Source organism: Lissotriton helveticus, chromosome 3_1 (genome assembly GCF_964261635.1).
Source record: "Lissotriton helveticus chromosome 3_1, aLisHel1.1, whole genome shotgun sequence".
NCBI classification, from domain to species: Eukaryota; Metazoa; Chordata; class Amphibia; order Caudata; family Salamandridae; genus Lissotriton; species Lissotriton helveticus.
In genome coordinates, this window is record NC_136061.1 from 1,230,156,187 (window position 1) to 1,230,171,581 (window position 15,395).

At 42.9% G+C, this 15,395-nt stretch overlaps 1 protein-coding gene and 1 long non-coding RNA gene across 8 annotated transcripts in view; one reads left to right on the forward strand and one right to left on the reverse strand.

Moving 5' to 3' along the window:
* The window catches only part of CADM1 (cell adhesion molecule 1), a 678,445-nt gene that overhangs the window by 30,474 nt on the left and 632,576 nt on the right, over positions 1-15,395 (forward strand). The window lies entirely within an intron of this gene.
* The window catches only part of LOC144824918 (uncharacterized), a 133,440-nt gene continuing 123,415 nt past the window's right edge, over positions 5,371-15,395 (reverse strand). Inside the window, exon 3 of the long non-coding RNA XR_013609177.1 lies at positions 5,371-8,043. This is a non-coding gene — a long non-coding RNA (uncharacterized LOC144824918). The remainder of the gene's footprint in view (positions 8,044-15,395) is intronic.

Consider the following 15,395-nt stretch of genomic DNA (forward strand, 5'->3'; position numbering starts at 1 on the left):
GTGAGTGAAGGTGGTAGTGACCAAATCAGTCAATAAAAGGTATGTAACCAGAAAATAAAAATGCAAAAAAATAGAGTACAGAGCACTTTGTTTTCTGTACATACAACATGAGTATACATCTTTTCATGCTGGTTATATATTTTAATCAGTGACTCCTAAACCTTTGCTCAGGAGCCTGAAATTGTTGTTTTTGGGAGTCTCCTATCAATCGACCAACACATTCCTTCCACTTAGAAGCAAGTCTTTTTGAGTTCCAGTAATACAAAAATCACATTTGAATATTTTATTTTACTTAGGATGTTTTATACAAATGTGTCAAATCAGTCAAATGAATTCTCTTCAAATATGAAATTGAATAATTCATGACAGTGAGCCCAGTTCTCGTGCAACGCTGATAACACCAGCCAAGTGGTGCAGTTCCACTTATAACTTCAAATTAATATATTTGAGGCACATTGAAACCCTGAAGAAGTCTTGTTCCAAAAGGGATGAAACACATAGGCTGATAAAACTGTGGCCAATTTAAGTAATAGACTGTGATGCCCAAGAAAGTATTAAGAATTTTAAGTGCCACTGTTCCACCTGGCATCATTGGCATGGGTCCCCCTTCCTCTTTTCGCTCCATATCTTTTATGTTGGCTGGATTTAGATGTTCTGGGCTCTGTGACACTGCTAATCCGTGCTAGAGCGTGAATGTTCCCTGTCTGAATTGGGATAACCATAATGCCTAGGTCTGGGTAGCATGTTCTAACAAGCATTTACAATGCAATGGTCTCGGCATTATTAAAGGTTGAGCTATTGGCATTGCTCATGACATTTTTTTTATGTTATAGATATTTACTTGCTGAAACTCTTCTTTAAGGATTATGCAATCATGTAAAAAATAGTGGCACAGCTTTTAAAACATGAATGAGATTCAACCTCAAGTGTGCCACGCATGCGAAGAGCATGACCTCTCAGAAAGAGATGTTTCAGTGCAGTGAACAAAGGGATGGACCTCAAACACTAACAGACATCTACAAAAACAATCTAATAACATAGAAGGTTCAGAGGTCTTTCCTTGTCAACTTAAAAGGGAGAATGTAAGCTGTGGCTCTATTGTGCAGCATTGCACGTGGTACGTGGTAGGATGTGCTTGTGAATAAATGGAACCACCTTTTGTTTTCATTCTTCCAATCTAAAATCTTTACATGTTCTTCTGTTCTTCTGTATTAGGAGAGCATATGCAAAGAAGGTTAATCAATAGATCTATATCATAGCAGAGAGGCCTAGAAGACTTTGCTTCAAATGACTCTAGCCCCACGTGAAATTGCCCAACTACAAAATAAAGTATTGAAAATGCATATGGCAGCCCCGTCACTCCTACGAAACCCGATGCACTTAAAAAAAACCTGTAAAAAGTTACATCCAAGATGTAGAAAAATTCTGAAGATTAATACTTTTCAATATATCGCAAGAAATGCAGTCCCTATCGAGTAGGGTTTTTAAAAGCTCATGTCTCAAATGTTTCAGAAATGAAGATATCTGGCACTGACGTGTCCTTAGAAACTGCTCCTTAGAAAAGATATGGAAGGGGAGGGGGGGGGGGGGAAGAGCTCTTCTTTAATCGCATTTTTACCACCACATCAATCCATCTGGTGCATCCAGCGTCCCTATGCTACATTCTAATTTTTCCGCTCAAGAGGTTAAAAGATGATAAAATACAAGTAATGCTCAATGACAAAGATTTAGGTTTCCTCTAAACGTGATTGTTTAATCATTCAACCTGCTGTTCGGGACAACATTCAAATAAATAAACGTCAACATTCAAAATGTGCGTCGGCTACTATTTGCAGTCAAGCAACCTTCCCTTTAAAGCCAAATTCTCAACCCGATCCTCTCAGGAGAGAGTATTTACATTGCAATAAATCCACAACTTCAGCCAAAAAAAAGCTACAAACTGAAAATAAAACGCTGCGATGTGGGCACTCGTGTGTCTGTGTGCGTGCGCGTGTGTGTGTGTGGGAGGGCATGTATGTGCATGCATGGGCGCTTGTGTGTGTGAGAATGCAGCGTGGGGGGGCCTGTATGTGCGTGCGTGCATGGGCGCTTGTGTGTGTGTCTGAAAGAATGCAGCGAGCGCGTGCGCGTGATCGTTTCAAATCGCCTCCAAGGCGATGCGCGCGGCCAGGATTGTCTCCTGGAAAGGAGACACGGCCACAATAAGTTCTCGGCGGAGACGCGCTTCCGCGCGTTCAGCCGAGCCCTAATAACGAGTTGCCCTCCATTTCACTGTTTACTATTGTGAAGCTATCCATCATCCTGGGCAGGCTGAGGATTACCTTCCATAATACTATCTGACCCTAGGAACCTGATAGGAAATTTGAATTTGATATGTTTAAGCTCAGGATAGTAAGATGCACCTTTTTAGTAAGGACCATTTATATATCTCATGTTCGAAAATGCCTCTTCTGGAAACAAGGTTTTTTCTTGCCTAGGCTTTCCTGTAGGCTTTGCTAGTATGTGTATTGGCTGTCTGGTTTTGGAGCAGCAGGGCCAGCTGGGTCAGTCCTGGCTGGAGAGAGAGCGAGATCGGCATGCAGAGCATGGGGAGGGGTGCCTCTTTGATCTGAGCAGGGCTGTGCCTGGTAAGGTGAATTATGGCTCCACCTCCCTGATAGCAGACCCCCTCATTCTGAAAGGGCAGGATGTCTCCTCATAAACCAAGTGCTCCCTGACCCCACCAAACTGGTTCTGGCTGGATTGAGTGATATGTGACTTTAGAAGAACAAAGACTTTTTAGGTATAAAACGCTGCGCTGAAACCTTTTTTTTTTTAAGTGTGTTCCTTCTGGATGTCAAGGCGAACTCCGTCCAAGTGAACAGAGGAAAAGGACTTTGAAACTTCCACCAAGCTTGCTGAAGAAACTACCCGAGGGCCTGAATTGAGAACACCTCCTTCTGAAGTCTCAGGGACATTAGACTTAACCCCGTCAGCTGTCGGAGTTCCTGTGCGAGGAATTCTACTTGCAGCTGAGGCCTCCGTCGAGTAATCCGGAGCCTCTAGTTCTACTGTGAGGAACGCGGACTGGTAAACCTTTGCTGAATCTGTGTGGGCCGCTGCTGCTAAGAGCTGCCGCTGCTGAGAGCCCGCCTTAATTTGAACCTTCGCTGAATCTGTGTGGGCCGCTGCAGCTAAGAGCTGTAGCTGCTGAGCGCCCACCGTTGTCAGCCTGGTTAAGATCATCCTTTGTCCAGTGGGCCCCGCAGCTAAGAGAGCTGCTGCCACTGAGTGCCCGCACCTTGGCCAACTTTGCATCATCTGGATTTGTATTGTGGGCGGCTGCTGCCGCGGAGTGCCCGCACCTTGGCCAACTTTGTATCATCTGGATTTGTCCTGTGGGCCGCCGCAGCAAAGAGCTGCTGCCGCTGAGTGCCCGCACCTTTGCCAATTTTGCATTGTCTGAATTTGTCCTGTGGGCCGCCGCAGCTAAAAGAGCTGCTACCGCTGAGTGCCCGCACCCTCGCCAAACTCGCATCATCGTGATTTGTCCTGTGGGCCGCCGCAGCTCAGAGCAGCTACATGGAGTGCCCGCACCTTTGCCAGTGTTGCATCACCATGATTTGTCCTGTGGGCCGCTGCAGCTGAGAGCTGCTGTCGCTGAGTGCCCGCACCTTTGCCAACGTTGCCTCATCGTGATTTGTCCTGTGGGCCATTGCAGCTGAGGGACAGCTGCCGCCGCTGGGTGCCCGCATCTTTGTTCACCATTGTCAAGGATTGTCGCGATTGTCTGGTGGGCCGCCGCAACTAAGAGAAATTTGCTTGCGCTGTGAGCACGGAGCTGCACCCAGAGAGTCGTCTCTACCAACAGCCTGGGCCACCGTGGGTGTGTGCTGCTGCCACCGAGAGCCTACCCGTCCCCGAATCATTGTGGGTTCACGCTTCGGACCACTGCAGCCAAGACTTGTGGTCACTGGGAGTCCGCCTGTCACCATCTCCACTTCTTCGTGAAGCTGCCGTCTGTCCCCTTTCCACGGCAGGTACCTGGTGCGCAACGGACCGCGTAGGCCCCGGAACTCAGTCAGCGCCACGTTCTGGTGAATACATTAGTGCATTCTTAAGTCCCTACTGATTTCTGTGCATTGTAACTTGTTGAAACGCTTTGAGAGTCTTGAGCTAAACTTTAGATAAAGATACTATTTTTATATACCAACTTGAGTTGTGTCCTTCTGTGGTGTCATTACGGTGTCATTACTGCCTTTATTGTGCATGGTCATAAATGCTTCACACACTGCCTCCGAGATAGGCCTAACTGCCCGTGCTACCTTACCACAGGGTTGAGCAGGGGTTGTCAAAAGGGCTTACCCTGATTTAGAAAGAAGGGTCCCTCTTAGGACATTGGCGCCAGCCATTGCCAACCAGAGTCCCCCATTTCTAACAGCCACCAATAATTAGAGACTCATTTTTATTTTTCCCAAAACTGTATCTGAATGCATTCAGAGGCTGTGCTTCTAAGCACAGCCCAACATCCTGTTAAGTGTTAATTCGCTTCCAATTATCCAGAAGAGGGAAGTAAAAAAAATAAGAATTTTAAATTGCTGGGTTCATTCGATTGGGCTTATGCATCTTTTCTTTTGTGTATTTCAGGAAACAAAATGGAATGCTGTGGTTTCGAACCCTCGCTACTACTTATAATTTAGTCATTAATTTTTCCTGTAATTGAGAAGAAAATTGAGCATCCCTTCGTGAAAATGTCCATCACCACAGCCTTGGTTTCTTCTTCTTTTTTGCCGTTATACCTGGATTGAATTTGACAGGGTTTTCTTTTTTATTTATTCCCTCATAATCTGTTTCAATGACCCAGCCTCCTTTTTCTGGTGGCATAATATTGAATTTAGGGTACCTTCTTCTTTTCTAGCACTCTGGTCCCATGTAAGACAAATCTTCCGCGTGCTGACATGATGGGTGGTTTTCATGCCAATTCCTATTAACTTGGCATCTTATTTCTTTCTGCTCTCCCTCTGTCTGCGACTGAGGGCAGTGGCAGAGAAGAATCAGTCATCTTAAATAGTTTTGAGTGACAGGTTAATACGACTCTAAAGCACGACGTCCTGGGCTCTGTCCACGCTAACTGCCTTAAACTTGATTTAAAGTTATTCAATATTCTGGAAATCTTTTAATAATCTGTTCTCAAAGAATAATGTACACGATTCCAGCTGGCGTTTCTTTGGTCCCTGCCCAGCTTGTGTATGTTTATTGATGTGCTAACATGGATTTATATTGTGGCTGGTTGGCGGGCTATCAGCCAATCACAACGCTGGACTGGATGAACCAGCAGTTTTGCATCTTTCTCCACTGGAATTAAAGTGAGCTGGAGCTAAAGGGGGCTAGTTTTTTTTTTTTTTTTTTTCGTAATTCCATATTTTGTTCAGGTTTATAAAACCAGTGACACTTTTTATCCTGTACAATGGGTGTAGCGTTTGGCCCATTGGTTTTAGTAGGTCAAGTAGCTCTTTAGTTGAACGTTGCCTTCCTTTTTAGAACAATCTCCATTTGTATGAAGTATTCCATTGCACACATTTGAGTATTCTTGTTGCAAATGTTTTTCAACTCGTTCTTCTGCTCCCAAATTTAGAGTTAATTCAAATGGTATTAATTTAGCAGCTCTTCAAGGGGTAACCGTGTGTCCTGAATAAGGGAAATGCCTAAGTAGTCGTCAAAATTCTTTTCGACACCAGGAAAAAGAAAAAATCATCCAGGTTAATGCCTGCCCTCCTTCCATCTGTGTTGCTGCTAAAGAAAAGCAACACAAATCTAATTTTTCAAGACCCTTTAATAGCTTTACAATGTTGTGGGCCCCTGAAAATTCAAATTCTGGCAGCTACATTAATAAAAATGATCCCAGCTGTTTGGAGAGCAAGCACTTTTTTGTGGAAGCACTCAACTTCTGCCTAATCAAAACATGTAATTCTGGCTCCTAACATGTGGGAGGAGCCAAAGCCTCTCTCCTGGTGATTTTCACATAGTTATTTAGCAACAGCTGTGCTGCCAAACCAGACCACAAAACACAAATAGGAGCCTTCGTGGAATGAGAATCTCTAAGTGACAGCTCTGCATTTGGGGAAACCCAAACTCCTCATCCATGCATGGGCATCTGAAATGGGAATGTAAATCTGTGCCTATCATAAGAATGGTTGCTGAGGGATGAATGTGTGGCCTTGACTGTGTGGCGTGGACTCAGTTGAGGTGACTTTTGAGATAATATTTTGAATTCTGAGTTGAGAGGTTATGCATTGAGGTGAGTAGGGGAAGAACGTGAAAAGAGCAATTGAACATGGGAGCTGTAAGGAGGGGAAGGTGAGTGCACAGGTTGGGAAGCTGCGTGGTTGGACATAGAGGATAGGTGTGGGCTTGGAGTTAGTCATGAAATAATTGAAACACTAAGATGAGTAGCCTGTTATACCTTGCCTCTTCTCCTTGCAAAACTGATTTAGGCTAAGGTACAGAGGTTTTTTAGATGTAATTAGTTAGTACACTATCTGAACGATATCCTTTATAATGACTTGGAAAATGAGCATTAGCTAAGCCAGTAAGTGTGGGATTAATGTGCTTTTGTACATTAAAGTGAGACCACAAGATGGCGTTGGCAGGCGTGGACAGTTAAATGGTAGTCCCTCATACAATTCAATGCGAGCACAAGGCTGGAGGCAGAATAAGGCACTCATAACAGGCAATAGCTTTGGGCTAGAGATGAATACTCCAACGGGCAAAGATGAGATGTGATTGACAGTCTCAAACCAGTGGTGGAAAGTCAGTGGTTGAGAGGGGGCGTCCAGAAGCCCACTCTATCCACTATGCATCCACTATGCATCTTTGAAAGTTGTGCTGTCACATTCCAGACCTAAAAAGAAAGGTGAATGTGTAATGTATGTGTGGAACGGATCAAATTGTAATACTTTAAAGAAATGTATTCTTTAATACTTTTAGATCACCAATCATAAATACATTGATAAAAGGAAGGAAACTACTACAAAATATAATAATAAAGATGTTTCAAAAGGATTTTTATGTCAAAAGAGCCCTGGATTGTGGAACGCACATGGTTGTGAATACAAACATCGTAATGTTACTTGTTCACCACAGTAAAGCAAAATGATATGTTTGCACATGACTCAATAATTGCTTTTACTAAATTGAATCAACTGTGTGTTAATCTTACCATTGTTCTTTTTATTATCTTTTGGCCAGAAGCTTTGTTGGAATAAAGTAGAGTGGGAACTGTTTTCTGATTAGTTGGCAATATGATCACCGAAGACTGAAAATATATTTGGCATGATATAGATGCAACAAATTAGCTGGAAACCATTGGAATTGGGTGTGGACTAAATGAAGCTGTTAAAATGTTCTACATTTTATTGGATCATGGAAATTCAAAAACCCCTTTTGGCGAGCAAAACAACTCAACAAGGAGCTACCTTTTGAGCACAACAAACTGTTCTCTGCATCAAGTAACTAAATGTTAGGCGATAGATTGAAGACTCAATTTGAACATTATTTGAAATGGCTAGTTCCTGAGTAGAAACTGTGTCCAGTTTTGTAGAACAGGGTAGCAGTACAATTGTACTTGATTTGTGTGAAGTTTGTCAGGAAAGTGGCTCTCAAGGGGAACTCCTAGATTTGTTTAGTGGAGAGTTAGTTAATTAAATTTGCCTAGATCAAGTCTGGATTTGGGTTGTTGTGACAGTGTGTGCATGTGCTCCAGAATTTGTAAGGTTTCTCCAAAAAGATAACGACTTATCTATCTATCTATCCGAACTCAGCCACCACGGTGAAGTCCTTTATTCAGGCACAACGAGACACAGCTCTGGATATTTCATTAAGCCGCAACTCATTTTGGAGCTCCTTCTGCTCCTTGCTCACGGGGCAGACCTGCAGCGGCAGACATAGGAGGAAAAAAAGTCCCTGATTTGTCCTGTTTCATAGCTTCTATTGCTGACGTCATCTAAGGACTTCTGGGATTTGTAGTCCTCCAACCACCATATGACCCATTTTGGGCTCTGCCTCCTGCAAAATAAAATCAAACCCTTAGTCGGGCCTCAATCTGTGTCCGTTGAAGATTAAATGCACACAACCTGTCATTCTGCAATTATCTCTACCGGGACATCTTCTTGGAGTTGAGGACCCCCCCCCCCAGAGACAGTGCCTTTGAACCAATAACATTTATTTATTATAGAAAAGTTATTTATATGGGTACAGGCAGAACCCTAATAAGGTGCTGGTGACAACTCCTTCCACCACTCTAGCTCAGGCGGACCCATCAGCCTGTTGATGAGCTATCAAGCTATGCAGGGCACACAACAGCTCTCTTTGTGTGTGACTGTTTAGTGCCTTCACAAAGCTCAACTGTTATCAAACCCATGTGTGCATTCTGGAGACAGGCAGAGGTGCCAAATGGTTAAAGTAAGAATATGCCAACTTTCTATAAGTGGCATTTTCAGAACTGCGATTCAAAAACCAATTTCACTAAAAGATGTGTTTTAAATTGTGAGTCCTGAGACCCCAAACTCCTATTTACCATCCACTCCCAATTGGAAGATACCCAAGTAAACAACTACATGTTCGCTCCAATTCTAACCTTATGGGTGAGATAGACCATGCTGTCGTGAAAAGCGAATGTGGTGGCTTTTCACTACCAGAACATGTAGAACTTAAAAGCACATGTCCCATCTTTTAGAGCCGCAGGACCCTGCTCCTGGGGCTACCTAGGACCTCTCCTTCAAGACACTGTTTCCCTCTCTTTTCAAAAACAGAAGAACCAACTCCCGTTGGGTCTTCCCCGACGATTTATCGGCAACTCGTTGACTCAGCCGCTTCCGGAAGGCGGGGAAGACCTGACGGGAGTTGGTTCTCTCAGGGACACGTGATCTATTGACACGTATGTCCACAGCAGAAGGTTAGCAGGTATGCAGTAACGACGTAACCTCCAGGTGTGATTAACAAATAAGTGGAAATAAGAGCGGATAACCCCCGTTGGCCCTGAAGAAGTTGCAAAAAATAGAGCAACGAAACATGTTGGCGACAATGAATGACACTAAATGCGGTTCAGTGTGAATCGGTTTTAATTTGGAGAGCTCGCAGCCCAGAATAAAATTAGGAGTGGCCAGTTAGCTCTTCAATTTTAATTGGTGAGAATCACTTTTCTTTTCTCACTGGGGTTTTTTTTTTTTTTGGTATGTGTACACAATAGTGAGTGCTGTTCTACGTGGCCTGCTATTACACGAATAACCAGTACCCTATCTGGTTGATGTGAAGAAAAAGCACTGTTGTATGGTGTTTTGTCTCTTTCTTGTTTCTGTCTTTTCTTTCAACTATAACGAGAGTGAGCCACCTATGATAATTGGGTACACTGGCAACTGTTAACCAGAAACCCCATTGGTGGTTCTACCGTGAGGGGCTCACTCTTTCTCCACATTTTTTTCAGTGGTTGGCTGATGGTATCTTGACATTTTATTTCTACCTTGGATGTACATTGATAATGATTGACACTGGGACAGAAATGAATAGCCTAAAAGTAAAAGGCGCTTGGTAGTAAAAATTTGCACACACCTTTACATCTTCTGTTTTTGAATAGAGAGGGAAACAGTGTCTTGAGGGAGGGGACATAATTTGTATATTGCAGTTTGAGTGGGGGGCGGCCTGTTCCCTTCCTTCCCCCTGAGGCTCCAAGTATTTTGACGCTACCTAGGACCTACCTTGGCTGTGTCTTACATGTAGTAAAAGGGAAGATTTGGGCTCAACAAGTAGATGTACTTGCCAGGTCAACATGGCAGTTAAAAACCTGCACACAGGCTCTGTAGAGGAAGGCCGGAGACCTGTTTGAAGGGCTCCTCATGTGTGGCACAATTAGTGCTTCAGGCCCACTAATAGCATTTGGTTTACATGCCCTGTGCACTGTATGAATCACTTAATAGTAAATCAAATGTGCCAATCATGGAGAAACCAATTGCTATTACATTTTAGGCACAGAGCACATGCACTGGTCAGTAGTGGTAAAGTGCCCAGCGTCCAAGCACCAGCATAAATGAAGTCCGGCACACAATCAAAACAGGAAGGAGGCCAGAAGAAAAGAAATAAGGGAAACCATGGCAGAAGATTCCAAGTTTAACACATGTGATATGCTAAAATGCACTGGGATGGGCAGGGGTCGGAGGAGTATGGGTTAAAATAAAGTTATAGTTCGTTTTGGGCATTACACTTTAATGTATGTAATTTTAAAAAAATAAAACTAAAATCCACTTTAAAACCAGTTAAAGTGCAGGACTAGTTACTAATAAAAATGGAAAAACACTGACGTGTTCATGTTATGGTGTATCTGTAACTTGTTGTACAGCCATGCATGTATTTCTATTTAATATAACCACTTGTACACTTCCTGAACTACGACTATAAGCTACTTATAACAAGTCAGTCATTCACTGTAATTGGCACTGCTGTGCACTGCTTTTTTGGAGTTTTGTCCGTTTCCTATCACTCAATTCCATCATTATCTCAAAGATTCTTTCCTACAGAGCAAAAAAAAAAAGGGGGGGGGGAGATTCCCTCGTAATATTTTTCAACTTCTTTCAGTCTTGCGCAACATTTTTTGTTTATAGGTCATATTTCATTAAAGCTCTTTATCAAAGATTGTATCAGATTGTTTTGTGTATTAAATCGTGAGGATCATTTTGAATCGCTTTTTCTTTCTGTAAGGCTTGCAGATGCAGCGTCAGAGCGAATGCGATCAATGTTTAGTTTCATCTACAAATTGGATGAGCTGATTTTTTTTTTTCCTTCCTAATCTGCCAGGAAACGTCCTCATTCGGCCTTCGATGGTACCCATCCAAATAACTGACTAACATATCCAATACATTACTTTCATTTTTCACTATACTAATTCACCCCTAATCCTTGATCGGTCAAGGAGTAGCGTGCTACTCACTGAAAAAGCAATTTGATGCCTCTTCAGGGGTAGTAAGCGCTATATAAATGCAATTACAATACACCCGACTGAACAGTGCATAAAATGTACAGTAGGACTTTAAAGCAATCCGATCTGTCAGCTCACTCAGTGCCACCGTGTGACACTGCTTCAGGGCAACAGGGTGAAGATGTCCAATCACACTGCGAGCTGGAAACCCTTGCACTCCGCTCGGATGTGAATATCGTGCGCAGTTTGTTCCAATGAAAACCTCTTCAGGACATGGGAGGTGGTGCCAGATTTTCTTCTTGCTGTGGATGGTTGTGATAGCGGTAACAGTTTTGAACGAGCAATTGTTCAAAGCCCCACCTACCATGCCCTGCCCATTCACCAAGGCAAGATCATGTTCTCCCTGTACCCCCATACTGTGAAAAATATTGTTAGAATGGCAGATCTGTGTTTTATGTGTAAAGGTGATTGAATTAAATGGCTAGAGGAACTACTTTAGTCCTTTTCATTTTCATTTAGCACTCCATGAGAGTGCATGTGTTTTCTAGCTCTCTCCCTTCTGTGATGCTTCTTCAACTCACAACTTCCTCCATCCCGCTGTGCACCCCATCCAACCCCAGGTTATCTGTAAAAGCACAGCAACAGGTTTATTTTTGCTATGGTGTGGCCAGTACTTAATTTGTAAATTGTGTGCCGGTGTTCCAAGCTCTGCTCCGGAGGTGCTATTAAAAATGAGCTCTCTGAATGCCAAGGATACATCTTTAATCCACTGCCAGACACTGCTGCATCTCCCTCTTGCCAGTCCCAGCTTTTTTTCACTGTTTGTACCTATTTCTCTACCTCCTTCTTTCCCGTTTGTGTCTCTCTCTTGCTAGCAGCCAATATCTGTTGAAGAAAAATAAGTGTCGGTCCCCAGAAAGGAGTGCAGGTGACCACCACTGGCAACCACCAGCTCAAAATATGCACTGGTTATGGCTATAGCAGAGTTTAAGGATTGTTTTAATTTTATCTGCTGAATTTTACATATTTCAAGCAAGCAGAAGCTTTTGTACACAAACCTTTTTGGCACTGGGAAGGCCCTTCTGCTGCACTCACTAAGCTGGTGCAGAAGTACTTGGCTTGTCAAACAATACTTTACAGACAAACCTTGGCAAAGCCAACTCCAGGGCACTCGCTTTAGAAAGACAAAACATGTTGGTTTTGCCATTGCTTGTTTTATAATATGGCTCTGGTTTGTTAGTCCGATTTCTGATGATGAAAATACTTTATTCGAAACAAGTTTCATAAAAGTACAACACACAATAACAAAAATAAGCTATACACAAAAATAAAATATTCCAGCAATAAACAATTTTAACATAAAAATAATTCAGACAGTGGGCAAAAATTTCGACCTGATGAACCAAGCATTCGCCACATATTTAGCCACCCCACAAATCATATTCATTGAAATGACATTTGTTTGTAAAATACGCATGGCCAATCTATGTTCCCTCACCCCTAAATTCCTACAAACCGGTTTCAACCACCTATCTCTTGGTTTTTTGTAGGCTACACAAGCAAAAAGGAAGTGTCCTAATGATTCTTTCGGACAGGGACAACCTGGACATTTAACCCCTGTTCCACTATATCCCTTCCAACCTTCTTTGAATGTGTTGAGAGGTAAAATACCGTATCTGAATTCCAGAAACAGTGTTCTATCTCGAGGGACCTGGATAAAGTCCAAAAAGGGCTCCAATTTTCCAAGGGGCTTATGGTCAAGAAAGTTGCTGGTTAATTTACCCCAATTTTGGTTCCTAAGATCTTTTGCAACAACCCAATCCCAATATAGTTTTTTTACAATTGTTTTTGGGGGTGGCATTTGAGAAGACCAGCTCTCCTCCAGACCTATGGATTTCACGAGCCTCTTTAGGTTATTCAACCATTTAATTTTGTTGGCTACATTCAGGCCAATAAGCTCATCCAAAACCTTGGCATAATTAGAGAGTTCTGGGGTCCTTCTGAGACGAACCCAGAATAACAAGGGGCGAATTTGCACCAGATCTACTATTGATTTTTTTGCCCAGGTCTAAAAATAAAGGTTTCAAGGGGGACGATAAAGGTAGCGAAACCATATCTCTAATAAACTTATTTTCCGCCACTAATAAAACTTTTGTATTTTCCGCACCCCAAAGTTCTGAACCATAAACTGCCGCCGCCAGTGCTTTCCCTTCATACACTGCCAGGGTAGGGGCTATGGGTCTACTAATAGAACGTCGCTGGTTTTTAAGAATCACTCCTGCCACCCTTTTAAGGTTTAAAACCATTTTAGTAATATGGGCGGACCAACTCAGATTGTTACAAAGTCTTACTCCTAGGTAGTCAAATTCTTGTACCACCTCCAGCGCGGTGCCATTCAACAAGAGGTTAACCTTCCTATGTTGCTTTTTCGATGTTAACACCATCAACTTTGTTTTAGAGGTATTTATTGTCAACCCTCTTTCTTTACAAAAACTGCAAAACCGATCAAGCAGTTTCTGCAGACCCATAGGGGATTTAGACATGAGAAGAGTATCATCGGCAAAGAGGAGAGTAGGTGTTTTCTCACCCGCAAGGGTGGGGGCATCAGCCTGGTCCTCCCTCAAATGGTCTACCACCCCATTAATGAAGAGGGAGAACAAGGTTGGGGCCATCACACACCCCTGTCTCACTCCCCTATTTACCGGAATCTTCTCAGTCAATTGGCCCTGAGATCCCCAGCGGATCCTGGCATAATTTCCTTCATGAAGTTTAACAATAAATTGTAAAAGGTAACTAGGAAATCCCATATCGGATAAGACCGACCAGAGTTTAGTCCGTGGGATGACGTCAAATGCTGTCTTCAAGTCTATAAAGGCCAAGTATAGACTACCCTTCATAATTAGCACTGACTTCCAACAGACTGCACAAAATCTGAAGACCTGATCTATTGCACCTATATTACTTCTGAACCCGGCCTGAAAATGGGACAAGATGTCATTATCCATGAGCCAAGATTCTGTGCGATTTATGATCACCCTTCCTACCACCTTCTGAATGGTGTCTATCAGACTTATTGGTCTATAATTGGAGGGGTCATCCCTTTCGCCCTTTTTAAAAATAGTTATCACCTCAGCGCCTTTCCAGGAGTCTGGAACAGGGTGACCAGCCTGGATCGAGTTCATCAGACACACAATATATTTGGACCATACATATGGATCATGTTTTAACAAATCCCCTGGGAGACCATCTTGGCCAGGGGCCTTCCCGGGCAGTAATTTAGAGATAGCATCTAATACTTCTCTCTGCGAAAATGGATCTAAATTGTGGATCAAAGTTTCACAGAGCATATTTCCAGGGGTATTAGCTGGTTGTGGTAGCAAGCTATCCACGTTATCATCACAGTACAACTTTAAAAAATGGGAGTACCATTCCTGCTCCGTTATATGATTTAAAATCAATCCTGCTCCCTTGCTATCTAAGATATTAATTAATTTCCAGAAAATTACAGCATTTTTCCCACATGCTGCTTCCTTGAGCTGTTGCCAGTGCTCTTCCTCCCAGGCTCGTTTTGCCGAATTTATACTTCTTGTATAATCTTTCCTGGCAGCCCTAACGGACACAGAATCCTTGCTTCGTATTGCTTTAGTTATTGCTTTCCTCTTAATTCTACAATTACTTGTATACCATGGGTTACTTGTGGTTTTAAAACCAATAAGACCTGATTTTGCTGGTTGCTTTTTACAAAAATGGGCTCCTATTTTACTTATTAAGTTACTGTAGGATACCGATAAACTGGGACCAACTACATTAACTTCAAAGTGGGGCGAAGCAGTCAAACTACTAATCTCTTTGGATACTAAATCCGTGATATTTTGAAGCTTCCCCTCATCACATTTGACTACATTCCATTTTAACCTTCTGTTATTATTTACAGGGAAAATTTCTTTGGTTAGCATCTCTGTTACCCGGCTAGGTTCACGGCCACGTACCCACCTGAGCTGCATACATAGGGGGTTGTGGTCACTATAGGAAGACTCCCTGACCACCATGTCTATTACGTCGGGCCATGAGTGCGCATCTAAAAGGATGTAGTCGATGCGTGAGGGGCATCCCACCCTATTAAAGGTCATAGCACCTGCGCTATCTGATTTTGTACGACCATTTAAGGCCCAGAGATTATGATCTAGCACCAGGGCATTCAGCTGGATAACTCTTGATGACCATTTCTTAATTGGGTTAAGATTTAGCAAGGGTATACCTTGTCTACCTCCCCCAACGTTCGGACCCAGTACCTCTTCCACATCTAGGGGTTCGAATGTGCAGTTGAAATCCCCCCCGACCAGTATTTTAGCACTGGTCGGGAGTTTTGACAACTCCACATCCAATAATTCCAGTATCGGGGAAATAAGCCCTCCCTGAAGACCTCTAGCATAAATACAAAAGATTTCAT